This window comes from Bos taurus, chromosome X (assembly GCF_002263795.3).
Source record: "Bos taurus isolate L1 Dominette 01449 registration number 42190680 breed Hereford chromosome X, ARS-UCD2.0, whole genome shotgun sequence".
In the NCBI taxonomy this organism is placed as follows: Eukaryota; Metazoa; Chordata; class Mammalia; order Artiodactyla; family Bovidae; genus Bos; species Bos taurus.
In genome coordinates, this window is record NC_037357.1 from 24,944,207 (window position 1) to 24,959,474 (window position 15,268).

The 15,268-nt window shown below is 37.6% G+C and overlaps 1 pseudogene; it reads left to right on the forward strand.

The window, feature by feature from the left end:
* The first annotated feature begins 7,738 nt into the window (after positions 1-7,738).
* LOC112445001 (large ribosomal subunit protein eL33-like) lies at positions 7,739-8,168 on the forward strand (annotated as a pseudogene).
* Positions 8,169-15,268: the final 7,100 nt, after the last annotated feature.

Consider the following 15,268-nt stretch of genomic DNA (forward strand, 5'->3'; position numbering starts at 1 on the left):
AATATGTTAATGATTAGTGGGCCAAACAAATGGCATTGCAGAGGAAATGTGAATCACCATGTGCTTCTAAGCAACACAAAGAAAAGGTGAAATGCTGTTAGTTATCTGAATATGACTCCAGAACTTTCACATAGTATCCACCTTATACCTTAGAGACTGCTTTCAGTAATGAAATGCCCTGTGACTCTGGAGGGGCAAACTGAAGACTTCATTTAATTCAGGCAAAGTTATTTTAGATTCTCTGTTGCCATAGCAAATTACATGACTTTGCTGTTACCATTTCTAAAAAAATCAATGTGGCTCTGAATGAGGTCTGCCCACGCCTCTCCCCTGCTAACCACCCCCCCCATTTCATTCTACTCAGCTAGCATATGTTAGAGCCTTGCTTTGTGACTCATGTGATATCAAAGTAATTGGATGAAAAGTAGAAAATTCCATAGATAGGGACTAATTTACCATTTTAACTGATTTTTTAATGAATTCATTTAGGCTCATAGATTTGATCTGTTTTAGACTCAGGTGAATATACTCCTGTCACATCACTATTGCTATTCATATTTAATAAAATCAGCTTAATGATAACTGAATAATATTAAGTTTTTGTACTTTCTAAACAGAAGTCAGGTATGTATGAAATATCAACTGCTTTATTCTCACAGACACTGTACTCCTTCTTTCTGACACCTTTTAATGAGACATATACAATTTATTCCTCAGCAATCCTTCCTAAATTTGTGGGAAGAATTTTATTGACTACTTCTACATTTTATTTTTTAAGAGTTATTTCACTTATATTGAAAAACTATGTACTTTTTCGGTTTTATTATGGCATTATTGACAAAATTTTATACATGTAAGATATGCAACATGATATATGTATATATATGCATATCAGATCAGATCAGTCACTCAGTCGTGTCTGACTCTTTGCGACCCCATGAATGGCAGCACGCCAGGCCTCCCTGTCCATCACCAACTCCTGGAGTTCACTGAGACTCACGTCCATCGAGTCAGTGATGCCATCGAGCCATCTCATCCGCTGTCGTCCCCTTCTCCTCCTGCCCCCAGTCCCTCCCAGCATCAGACTCTTTTCCAATGAGTCAACTCTTCGCATGAGTTGGCCAAAGTACTGGAGTTTCAGCTTTAGCATCATTCCTTCCAAAGAAATCCCAGGGCTGATCTCCTTCAGAATGGATCAGTTGGATCTCCTTGCAGTCCAAGGGACTCTCAAGAGTCTTCTCCAACACCACAGTTCAAAAGCATCAATTCTTCGGCACTCAGCCTTCTTCACAGTCCAACTCTCACATCCATACATGACCACTGGAAAAACCATAGCCTTGACTAGACGAACCTTTGTTGGCAAAGTAATGTATAGTGATATATATATAATATAGTGATTATATATATATACATATTGTGAAGTGATTGTCACAATCAAACTAATTAATCTATTCATCACTCCACATAGTTACCATTTCTTCTTGTGATAAGGACACTTGAGATCTATTCTCTTAGCAAATTTTAAGTATACAATATGATATTAGGGCATCCCCATCGGCTCAGCAGTAAAGAATCTGCCTGCACTGCAGGAACTGCAGGAGACTCGGGTTTGATCCCTGGATCGGGAAGGTCTTTGGCATAGGAAATGGCAAGCCACTCCAGTATTCTTTCCTGAGAATCCATGGACTGAGGAGCCTGTCCAGCCTATACAGTCATAGGGTCTCAAAGTGTCAGACATGAATGAAGTGATATTATTAACTATAGGCAACGTGCTGCACTGTGATCTCCAGAACTTATTCATCTTATAACTGAAATTTTGTGCACTTTGGACCAACAGGTCCTGATATCCTCCACTCCCCCAGCTCCTGGTAACCTGCCCCTTTACTCTCTGTTACTGTAAATTTGACTTTTTTAGCTTTGAGATCTTAAAGTATTCATTTTTATCTATCTGACTTATTTCACTTAAATTCCTCCAATTCATCTATGTTGTTGCAAAAGGCAGGATTTTCTTTTTTTAAGGCTGAATGATATTAATATTCCATACTGTGTATATATATAATTATATATATATGTCATTTTTTCTTGTATTTATCTATCAACAGACACTTTAAGATTGCTTCCATATCTTAGCTATGGAGTTCATATACGCCTTCAAGATACTGATTTCATATATGTATACCCAGAAGTGGAATTGCTGGATTGTATAGCAGTTCTATGTTTTCATCATTTGAGAAACATCCATACTGTTCTCCCTAGTGGCTGTGCCACTTTCTCACCAACAGGTTAGGAGGGTTCCCTTTCTGTGCATCTTCTCAACACATCCCTCACCAACACACATGCACATCCTGTTGTTTTTTTTTACTTTTTGATAATAGCTATTTTTCCAGATTTGGGGTAATATCTCATTTTAGTTTTGATTTTCATTTTCTGATGATTAGTGATGTTGAACATCTTTTCATATACATTTAGTCAAATTGTATGTCTTTATTGGAATGTCTACTCAGATCCTTTGCCCATTTTGAAACCAGGTTATTATTATTATTTTACCCATTGAGTTATGTAAGTTCCTCATATATCTTGGATATTAATTCCTTATTGAACATATAATTTACAAATATTTTCTCCCCATTCTGTAGGTTGCCTTTTCATTTTGTTTATTGTTTACTTTTCTATGCAGAAGCTTTTTAGTTTGATGTAGTCCCACTTGTTTATTTTTTTAATTTATTTTTAATTGAGGGATAATTACTTTACAAGATTGTGTTGGTTTCTGCCAAACATCAACATGAATCAGTCATAGGTATACATATGTCCCCTCCTCCTCGAACCTGCCTCCCAACTCTCTCCCTATCCCATCCCTCTAGGTAGTCATAGAGCCCCAGTTGTGTTCTCAGAGTCATATAGCAATTCCCATTGGCTATCTATTTTACATGTGGTAATGTATGTTTCCATGTTACTCTCTCCATACATCCCACCCTTTCCTTCCTCCCTCTCCACTGTGTCCATAGTCTGTTCTCTATGTCTGGGTCTCCACTGATACCCTGCAATAATTTAATCAGTACCATTGCCCTAGATTTCATATATATGTGTTAGTATACAATATTTGTTTTTCTTTTTCTGACTTTCTTCACTCTGTATAATAGGTTATAGTTTCATCCATTCTCAATAGAACTGACTCAGATGCATTGCTTTTTATGCCTGAGTAATATTCCATTGTTTATATGTATCACAGCTTCTTTATCCATTCACCTGTTGATGGACATATAGGCTGCTTCAATGTTTGAGCTATTGTAAATAATGCTGTAATGAATATTGGGGTACATGTGTCTTTTCAGTTTTTGGTTTGCTCAGGGTATATGCTTAGTAATGAGATTGTTAAGTCATATGGTGGTTTTATTCCTAGTTTTTTAAGGTATCTCTAAACCATCTTCCATAGTGGCTGTATCAATTTACATTCCACCCAACAGTGCAAGAGGGTTCCCTTTTCTCCACACCCTCTCCAGCATTTACTGTTTGTAGACTTTTTGATGATGGCCATTCTGACTAGTATGAGGTGATATCTCATTGTAGTTTGATTTACATTTCTCTAATAGTGAGTGATGTTGAGCATCTTTTCATGTGTTTATCAGCCATCTGTATGTCTTCTTCAGTGAAATGTCTGTTTAGGTCTTTTTCCAACTTTTGATTGGGTTGTTTTTCTGGTATTGAGTTGTATGAGCTGCTTGTATACTTTTGTCAGTTATTTCATTTGCTTTATTTTCTCCCCATTCTGAGGGCCGTGTTTAATCTTGTTTATAATTTCCTTTTTTGTGTAAAAACCTTTTAAGTTTAATTAGGTACACTTGTTTATTTTTTATTTTTTTACTTGTGTCAAGAAAATCATTGTCCTGACAAATGTCAAGGAGATTTTCCCCTATGTTTTCTTCTGGGACTTTTATGGTTTCAAGTTTCTACATTTTTGTTTAGTACTTTATTTCAGGAAAGAGAAATACTGGGTTCATAGCACCACTAGTTCTCATTGGTTATTTATGGTCATCAGGTATTCTTTCTATTTTAAATGGCCAGCCTCTCTGCCCTCTGTGGATTCCTAATGGAGGAACAGAGCAATCTCAGGCCTGTAGCAGTGGTGTGCTGTGTTTGCATTCTTGGTCACTCAGTTGTGTCCGACTCTTTGTGACCCTTTGGACTATAGACTGCCAGGCTCCTCAGTCCATGGATTTCTCCAGGAAGAATACTGGAGTGGAGTTTCAATGCCCTCTTTCAGGAGATCTTCCCAACCCATTCACTGAACCCACATCTCCTGTGTCTCTTGCATTGCAGATGGATGCTTTATTAGCTGAGCCATCAGGAAAAGACAAATGTTTAATAACTGGTTCTCTGAAAAAAACATAAAGGCCCATTTTAAAGGGTAGAATGTATCTTTCCAAAATTTCATATGCTGAATTTCTAGTGTCCAGTACCTCTTTGTAAGTATTGATTTTGCAGATATAATTACTAAGCTAAGGTTATACTGGAGTAGATTGGGCCCCCAATCCAATGTGATTTTAATCAAAGAATGTCATGTGGAGGGAAAGAGACACACATAGAGGGAAGATAATGTGAAGAAACACTGGAAGGAGATAGCCGTCTACAAGCCACGGAGAGAGGCCTGAAACAGATCCTTCTCTCATAGCTCCAGAAGGACCCAACTCTGTCACTCCTGATTTCAGATTTCTAGCTTCCAGAACTATGAAAGAATCAATTTCTGTTGATTAAATCACCCAATTTTTGATAATCATTATCACAGCCCTAGTAAACCTCATTTGTAGCGTTTGCCTATTTTCATGGAACAACTACTCTCACAATGGCTGATATCAGCCCTACTGATATTACTATCACCAAACACAAAGTTATGAAGAGACATAGACAATAAACTCTGTCAAACTGGTTTATGCCAGCTCCAGCATACCACTACCTATGGGTCAATAAATTATACCCAATCAGGGCTACGTATAAAAGCAGTGAACAGGTAGGTGATCCTGAGGTAAACATAAAACGGTCAATTAAAAATAATGTTTATCTTTGTTTTTTAATGTTTATCTTCTTAGTCATGCTCCATCTCCAAGCTAACTGCATTACATAAAGAAAATGTGCATTGAAGAAGAACAAGAGGAGTAGAATGAGAAGATGTGACAGAAACCATATGACTTGCAAAGACTAAACTATTTACTATCTGTTCTTCTACAGAAAAATTTTGCTTCTCCCAGAAATAAAGAATTATTAGAAGCAGAGCAGTATATGGTCAAGTTAATTCCACTTAGAGGAAAGATATCGGAAGGAATTTACACCATTGACAAAGCAATGAGGCCATCAGGAACACAACTGGTGTTCCATATACAAGAGGTAATTTGAGTCTGCTGATTCCAGAAGATTCTGGGCATTGTTGATCTTACTCTTGTTCCACTGACTTAGTTTAAGGTAGTATAATACTATATGGTTAGAAATATATATTTTCTCACCTGCTCTAGCTTTGACATCAATCCTTGTAAGGAACCTTGAATTGGGAAAAGGCAGAAATTCACTTTCTTAGTGCCCTATGTAATTAATCATATAATTCTTGTAGTCTGCTACTTAGATTGCTGTTCTACCACTTCCATTTGTCGATAACAGTAGTGAAAGTAAAACAAGAATGCAGAAATCTATTGATATTATTATTATAATTATTATTCTCACTGTGGATTAAGTGTGCTTCAAAATTGCAAGGCTTTTCCTCCATAAAATTGAATAAAAATTATCTCTCTATAAATTCATATATAAAATGAAAAGGTACATAACCAGAAAAAAGGGATGCATATATTATACAATAATTATTAAAGATCTTTTAGAAACAATAAGGTAAATATAAATGTTCCAATAGGAAAATTGGCAAATATTTAGTTAAGTAACTCCCAAAAGAAATATATATATGGTCATTTAACTTTAAAAATATGCTGTAGTTTTACTGGCTTTAGTTGGATTGATTACTGACAAATTACTTGACATATTTGTTCTCATCTCATTTGACAGTAATGAAAAGACAAACATTTCCAAATATTCACCAAATATTTACTGGTCACCTACTATGTGCTGCTGCTGCTGCTAAGTCGCTTCAGTCGTGTCCGACTCTGTGCGACCCCATAGAGGGCAGCCCACCAGGCTCCGCCATCCCTGGGATTCTCCAGGCAAGAACGCTGGAGTGGGTTGCCATTCCTTCAATGCCTGAAAGTGAAAAGTGAAAGTGAAGTCGCTCAGTGTGTCTGACCCTCAGTGACCCCATGGACTGCAGCCTTCCAGGCTCCTCCGTCCATGGGATTTTCCAGGCAAGAGTACTGGAATGGGGTGCCATGGCCTTCTCCATACTATGTGCTAGACATTGCATATTCAACCCCTCCCCCACCCAAAATATTAACCAGGTCTTTGTTCCTATTATGTTGGCTTATCCTTGGGTAGAGGCATGTTAATATATCTTTTATGTTTTAGTAACCACTCCCACTCCTGCAAAAAACAAAAGATGAGAATTTCCAGGTACCCAGAAATCAATCCTAAACAGACTGTGGTTTAGAAATTCTAGATTTAAAGTCATGAAATTAAATATATGTAGAGGTCAGGTCAGGCAGTTTACTTCAGAAACACGGGGAACTGAAGAGTTGCATGGTTTGTCTAAAGAAAGCAGTTTCTGTTGAATTGAAGAGATCTTGCCTTGTAAAAAATGTGGATTAATGTTCTCAGATCTTTGAGGGTGGGAAGAGGAAGTAAGTGTGGGTTTTCACATTAATGTTTTCAGTTTTTAATTGTTGGAAACTAATGTTAATAAGAAAAGAACAATGTGTGGGATTTCAAAGAGGCATCTTCATTTGGCTTCTAGAACTAAAATTTGACTGGGAGTTCTATATGTGACTTATAGAACTGAAGTTTACAACATCTAGTCTACGCCTAAAAAGAAATTATGATTAGCCTGACCCACAGGAGATTTGGAAGCTATCCGGCTCAAGAAGAGAAGGTTGACTGTTTCAGATGAGGAGAAAAGACTAGGGATCTTCTTGGGTTCTGCTGATGTCAGAGACTTCTATTGCCCTCAAAAGCTGTGCCTTGAGGTGGCAGGACCTTGGACACCAATGACTCCATTGAGGAGGTAGGATCCTTAGAGCTATAGTTTAGAGAGCAGTGGTAGTGGTTGGAGGGCTTACACCTAGGAGCCTAAGAATCATGAATGGGGAGGAGATTGCTGTAGCCTCCTGAAAAATCACTGAGGACTACAATTCAACAGTGCCACTGGGGAGCAAGAAAGGCCATGCTACTAATTTATCAAGATTGCCCACATTGTCCAGCAATATCTCCTTTATTTCTCCTAATGTTAAATTCTAATATTATGATTTTGGTTCTATTGTTATAAAGAATAAATCAAAGAAAACATGTGCAACATGTCTTATATCCCATATTTCCTGGAGCATTCTGTCTCTGCTGCAGTAGAAATTGAGAAATGCAAGTTGATGCTATGTTTTTCATCTATAATTTAGCAAAGGATAAAAAATGAATGAGACAGTATTACCTAACATTTTGAATCATAAATTATAGCTATAAATACCAACTCTGCTACCTTTTGGGTCCTTTGGCAAATACCATATATCTTATATTATATAAACCTATATATTTTGTGATCTTCAGTTTCCTTATTGGCAAAATGGAGCTACTAAGAAAATCTACTCTTAAGATTGCTGGCTCAGCTCTTTCAGCCATCTTGGACCCTGTGAAGGCCTGCTGGGAATGGGACTTCTAAACCGACAAATATGTCTGGAAGGCTGTAGTCCAAGGCCATTTTTGCTGGCTATAAACGGGGTCTACGGAACCAAAGGGAACACACTGCTCTCCTGAAAATTGAAGGTGTATATGCTCGAGATGAAACTGAATTCTATTTAGGCAAGAGATGTGCTTATGTGTACAAAGCAAAGAACAACACAGTAACTCCTGGTGCAAAACCTAACAAAACCAGAATACTCTGGGGAAAGATAACTTGAGCTCATGGAAACAGTGGCATGGTTCATGCCAAATTCCAAGGAAACCTTTCTGCTAAGGCCATTGGACACAGAATTCGTGTGATGCTGTACCCTTCGAGAATTTAAACTTCTTGAAAATAAATAAAAGTGTTGAAAAAAAAAAAAGATTGCTGGCTCAGTTAAGGTAATGCATGTGAAGTGCATACAACAGTGTCTGGCACATGGTGAAAGCTCTAATGACCTATTAATATGAAGAAAGTATTCAAGATAAGGTCATGCTGGTAAGGCAGGATGACATAAACCTGAGGACTCTGGAACAGAGGTATCTACATAGTCAGTGCCATTGGCATGGCCCAGCAAGAAAACAGACAGAGGAATCTCAAAAAAGACAAAGCCAAGGAGGGAGCAGAGTAAATCTGAGGCTATGAGCATGGCCCAGTGAATTACAGCTGGGGAGGGGAAAATGGGTGGAAATAAGGCTACTAAAGGAAGAGTTCCAGAAAAATATCTATTTCCGCTTTATTGACTATGCCAAAGCTTTTGACTGGGTGGATCACAATAAACTGTGAAAAATTCTGAAAGAGATGGGAATATCAGACCACCTGATCTGCCTCTTGAGAGGCCTATATGCAGGTCAGAAAGCAACAGTTAGAACTGGACATGGAACAACAGACTGGTTCCAAATAGGAAAAGAAGTACGTCAAGGCTGTATATTGTCACCCGGCTTATCTAACTTACATGCAGAGTACATCATGAGAAACACTGGGCTGGAAGAAGCACAAGCTGGAATCAAGATTGCTGGGAGAAATATCAATAACCTCAGATATGTAGATGACACCACCCTTATGGCAGAAAGTGAAGAGGAATTAAAAAGCCTCTTGATGAAAGTGAAAGAGGAGGGTGAAAAAGTTGGCTTAAAGCTCAACATTCAGAAAACTAAGATCATGGCATCTGGTCCCATCCCTTCATGGGAAATAGATGGGGAAACAGTGGAAACAGTGTCAGACTTTATTTTTTTGGGCTCCAAAATCACTGCAGATGGTGACTGCAGTCATGAAATTAAAAGATGCTTACTCCTTGGAAGGAAAGTTATGACCAACCTAAATAGCATATTGAAAAGCAGAGATATTACTTTGCCAACAGAGGTCTGTCTAGTCAAGGCTATGGTTTTTCCAGTCATGTATGGATGTGAGAGTTGGACTGTGAAGAAAGCTGAGCACCAAAGAATTGATGCTTTTGAACTGTGGTGTTGGAGAAGACTCTTGAGAGTCCCTTGGACTGCAAGGAGATCCAACCAGTTCATTCTGAAGGAGACCAGTCCTGGGTGTTCATTGGAAGGACTGATGCTGAGGCTGAAACTAGACAAACCTAGACAGTATATTAAAAAGCAGATAAATCACTTTGCTGACAAAGGTCTGTATAGTCAAAGCTATGGTTTTTCCAGTAGTCATGTATGGATATGAGAGTTGGACAATAAAGAAGGCTAAGGGCCAACAAATTGATGGTTTTGAATTGTGGTGTTGGAGAAGACTCTTGAGAGTCCCTTGGACAGCAAAAAGATAAAATCAGTCAATCCTAAAGGAAATCAACCTTGAATATTCATTGGAAGGACTGATGCTGAAGCTGATGTGAAGAGTCAATTCATGGAAAAGACCCTGATACTGGGAAAGATTAAAGGCAGGAGGAGAAGGGGACAACAGAGGATGAGATGGTTGGATGGCATCATGGATTCAATGGACATGAATTTGAGAAAACTCTGGAAGATAGTGAAGGCCAGGGAAGCCTGGTGTGTTGCAGTCCATGGGGTCATGAAGAGTTGGACATGACTGAGTGACTAAACAACAAACTTCCTCTCAAGAACAATATCTATGACCTTCAGGTCATCTTGTTCTCAGAAGCAGCATCATGACATATCTTCTAAGGATTTAAATTTTCACACTGGCCTGTCACATCCTTGCCCACACATTGGCAAAAGACAATGAACTTGATACGTGCCATTCCCTGTCTAGAGACTTGCTGTAGGACACAGCTTTTCCTCAAATAGCCTATAATGTATGTTTTTCTTTTGCTAATGTTTCTGTTAGGTTAGTTTAAAACACTTAAAATTCCAGAGCCAAAGCAAAATTTTGGAATCTATTTATGAAATCTGAGACTTTTATAGCCAGTTCCTATGCTGAATTTCTGAATGAAGTTATAAGGTATAAAAATGTATTTTATTCCAATGTAGTATAATTTAAGCTTGGTTATGAAAATACATATGGTTATCTTTAAATCAAACGAATGTGATTCTAGTTTATAGAATGAAATTTGCAGATTTCATAAACTTGAAAAAAAACCAAACGTCTGGTTGGATGACACATGGTTTTGACAGAAGTGCTCTTCTCTTTAATCCCTGGAGCAAAGAATGTGATTTCTTCCGGTAGGAATTTTGTGGTGGTATCATCTTCCTTTCTTTGTACTAAGAGCAACTGTGTATTGATTTCAAAGCCCATCTTGACATGTTCTTTAACATCTTGTTTTATTTTTCTTTAGTTATTTCAAGTCACTGATTTAGAGTAAATATAAAACAAAAACAGAAACAAAAAACCCTTGAGTGTGGAAGACTTCAATTAGCACAATCTTGAATCAGCTGATAGTAGTTTTCATTTCTACTATTGGCAGCCATATTCATTGAATCACATTTATTATTCCATTGACTTTTCAGTGAATGGTTTTCTTACTGATAACCAAGAGAATGGCAAAGATGCACCAGTGACTGATTAAAATGAAGAATACCTCTAACTCAACCAGCATCAGTGACTTGTATTCATCAAGTTATCAGTAGAGGACAATGAGATTAAGAATGTAGCCTTTTGGAGTAATTGACATTTTGGCAGCTGACACTATTCAAGTAGTGAACCATTATTGGAAGCATCTTTCAGGAAAAGTTTGACATTCAAAATAAAAGTAAACATTGAAGAGACTTTTTGAGGTGATTAGAACATGTGGAAAATTGGCACAAAAGAAGAAAATCTAATTTTTGCTGAGATCTATTATGTTCTAATCACTATCAGTTGTCCTAAGCACATACCTTATATCATTTACTCCTAGCAATATTTATAGTAAATTAAGCTGATGCTATTATTACTAGAATCTTACAGATGAGGACACTGGGAAGTTAATATGTTTAGGATCATATATTAGTGATGGTATACCTATGGTTTTCTAGCTCCAAAGATCATTCTCTCAATCATTAAGATTTATGGATCTAATTCAATTCATTCCTAGTAATTTAGTTATTTGGCATAGATTGATTTTGAACCTAATTTTTCAGAAAAATGTAGTAAATCATTATGGAATAATAATAAGCATTTTCTATGTTCTAGGTAATGTTCTGTACTATTTTTTTTGTACCTACCACAGAGGCTTTTTAAACAACTTTATTGAGGCATAATTTACATTATATGTAATTCACACTTTTAAAGTATATAGTTCAATATTTTTAGTATATTCATAGATACATACAACTATCACCATGGACTATTTTAGAACATTTTCAACACCTCAGAACGAAACCCTTGTACCTTGTAGCCATTATTCCCCTACGCTCCCAACAACTTCTGCCTCAGCCTTAAGCAATTACTGATCTATTTTGCCTCTATAGATATGCCTGTTCTGAGCATTTCATATGAATAGAATAACATAACTTGTGGTCTTTTGTGACTGACATTTCATTTAGCATACGTTTTCAAGGTTCATCCCAGTTGTAGCTTATAACAATACTTCATTCTTTTTGATGACTGAATAATATTCCCTTGTATGGATGTGCCATACTTTGTTTATCAATTCATCAGCTGATGGACATTTAGGTTGTTTACATCTTTGGGTATTATGAATATTGCTGCTATGAACATTCATGTACAAGTTTTTGTGTGGATATGTGCTTTCATTTCTCTTGGGAATATACCTACAAGTGAGATTGTTGTGTCATATAGTAACACTACTTCACTGTTTGAGAAATTGCCGAATTTTTCCAAAGCAGCTATACCATTGTACATTCTCACTAACAGTATATGACGTTTCTGGTTTCTCTAAATCCTCACCAACACTATGATTACCTGAATTTTTGGTTTTGGCTATCCTAGCAGGTATGAAATCGTAGCTTTATGTGGTTTTGATTTGTATTTTCCTGATGAATAATGATGTCAAGTATATCTAATGTGCTTGTTGAGCATTTATATATTTTCCTTGGAGAAAAGTCCATTTTAGATCTTCTGCCAAAAAAGATTTAGAAAACTAGGCTATTCATCTTCTTATTGTTGATGTGTAAGGGTTCTTTATATATTCTGAATACAAATCCCTTATCAGATACATGACTTGAAAATATTTTCTTCCATTCTGTAGGTTGTTGTGCTATATTTATTACATGAATTATGTAATTTGATCTTTACAAAATCCATATGAGATATCATGCTTCTTTTTTTTGTGATCAGAAAACAGGCTCATAGTGGTTAAGTACCACTAGTCTAGTCTAACTCACAGTGTAATATGGGATGGTTCCGGTATTTGCACTTAGAACTTTATTGGAATTTCAATTAAAGTTCTTTACCCTCTTGCCTTGATGCTCATATACACTGTATGTATTTGATGAAAGAAATTGAATCTCAGGATTGCATTGCTCTGTCTATGCTTCACTCCTAGACATTCCAATGGATAAACACTGAGAAGGAAAACACTTTGGCAATACTCCTCAAATTGATTCTCTGGGGACTGTGCTAAGTCCCAGCAGGAAGGTGCAGCCACAAAGCTCCTGAAGTACATTGAATTGATGTTCTGAGTCTCAATATATAAGCATTGGGAATTGTTCTTTTAAAAGACAATGACAGAGAGAAACCTTTTAATGTGAGCCAGATGCAGCCATGATTTTGATTAAATGTTTGCTGGTAACCAGACTGAGGTGGGAACATCTGCCCACTGATGAGCTCCCTGGAGTTTTAGCAGGTGAATTTATGTAGTAAATATAACTCTAAGTACTTCTTCCTGAGGAGAGATGTTAGGGGGGAAAAAGCTTACTTTCCTTTTCTGCCATTTTTTCCCGCCTGACATTTAGGAACCCTAAGTAAATGCATTTCTGCACTGAGATAATACCACTTCCCCTTGGCCTCTTTGCTTCCTCAGCTTTGGCTTTACAGGTGACCAGTAAGTGTTGGTGCCAACATCTGGGCCACATGTGTGCAGGCATCTTGGGTTGTCCAAGAATAGTGCACAGCTCCATATGTGTCTAGTAGCAATCCTCTGATGTTAGAATTTGCTGTTGATATTTTTCATACACACTCACCCTCTTGAGCAAACACACTTCTCTCCTTTCAAATCTACCATCTTAGATGTCCTTACTAGACTGTCTTTGAAAGCTTGGATCATCATGCAGGATACATGATATTTAGAGGAAACGTGTTTCAGTTGATGTTTTTGGATTCTTCTTGGTTCTAAGTCAGTTTAGATAAAACAATCTCAGATTAAACAATCTCCATCTGGAGGGCTTTACTCACCTCCCAATCTTCCATGCAAATACAAGGTCTATCTTGTCTTATCACAAGTTACCACCCTGCAGATTATCCATCACTACCTAGACCCTTATTCATATACTGTTCTACACTTGACAAAATTGGACCCAACTCTCTCCCTTTCTTCAGAAGCCCTTCTTTCCTGCCCTCTGAAATTCAGTCTGTCATTAAGAAACTCCCCATTAGCTCCAAGTTCTTCTCTCAATCTTCCATTAATCTCTGTTTTATAACTGGAATATGACTATGGCTTGAGGAAATCACTTCCTCTGCAGTCCTCTTAAGTGAAAATTTGTTTTCCTCACATACCCCAAGGAGTTGAGGTGAACTAGATGGATGCTCCTCATTGTCACTTTCAAACCACTTTTGCTGCTTTATCTTTCAAAACTCACAGGTCATTTGTAGTTCTTGCTATTAAATACTATCATGTGCTGTCCCATCTTATTTTTTTTAGCATTATTCATTAGACACCTTCCTGAGTCACTTTCTTCTTGTCCACTTTTAGTACTGCCACCATTTTGGCAATGTCAACATCTGTCATCTATGTGGATATTCATCCAGTGTTTTTGGCTTTATAAATCATTCATGCCCTCAATTCTAATGATAGTTTTCTTCTATTGTTCTTCTTTTTTTCAAATAAACATAATTTATGATAGACCACACTTGAAACGTCTCAAATGCTCATCAACAGAGAAACAGATAAATTCTGGTATTTTTGCACAGTGAGCCACTCACTTTAATACTCATGCTCTAGACATTAATAAACTCAAAAATTATAACAACTTGGAAATCTTGATGTTAAAACATACAGTTTTTGGCCTACAACTGATTATTCTTCCTGCAAAATATTAATACCTCTCTCACATGCATGCACGCGCACACACACACACCTCTAAATATTCATCAGTTTTGAACTTCAGTCTGTGAACTCTACTACTTTTCACTATCAGCCATACTTCTCAATTCTCATTTCCTCATTCCTTACTAATTTATCATTAGTATCACTTACCTTCATAAACCTTCATCTCTCTATTCACTTTCCCACCCTAGTATTTCCCTGGCCACCAGGGAAGCTCCAAGAAAACTGGAGTTGGTAGTCATTCCCTTCTTCAACGGATCTTCCCAACCCAGGGATCGAGCCTGGGTCTCTCACATTGTAGGGAGATTCTTTACCATCTGAGCCATTAGGCTCACTCATAAAATGGGAACATGACTTTTGGGAACCCTCGCTGGTGGCTCAGTGGGTAAAAAATCTGCCCGCCATGCAGAGATACAGGAGCCATGGTTTCAATCCCTGGGTCGAGAAGATCCCCTGGAGAAGGGCATGGCAACCCACTCCAGTATTCCTGCCTGGAGAATCTTATGGACAGAGGAGCCTGGTGGGCTATAGTCCATGAGGTGGCAAAGAGTTGGAAATACTAAAGTGACTGAGCATAGCACACACATGGACTAAATTGGGCTTCCTTGATGGCTCAGATGGTAAAGAATCTGCTTGCAATATGGGATACCCAGGTTTGATCCCTGGGTTGGGAAGATCCCTTGGAGAAGGGAATGGCTACCCCCTCCAGTATTCATTCCTGGAGAATCCCATGAACAGAGGAACCAGTCAGGCTACAGTCCATGGGGTTGCAAAGATTCAGACATGACTGAGTGACTAACACTTTCACTTATACAAGGTAGGCTACATTTCTCATTTTCTTTTGCAATTAGTTGTGGCTG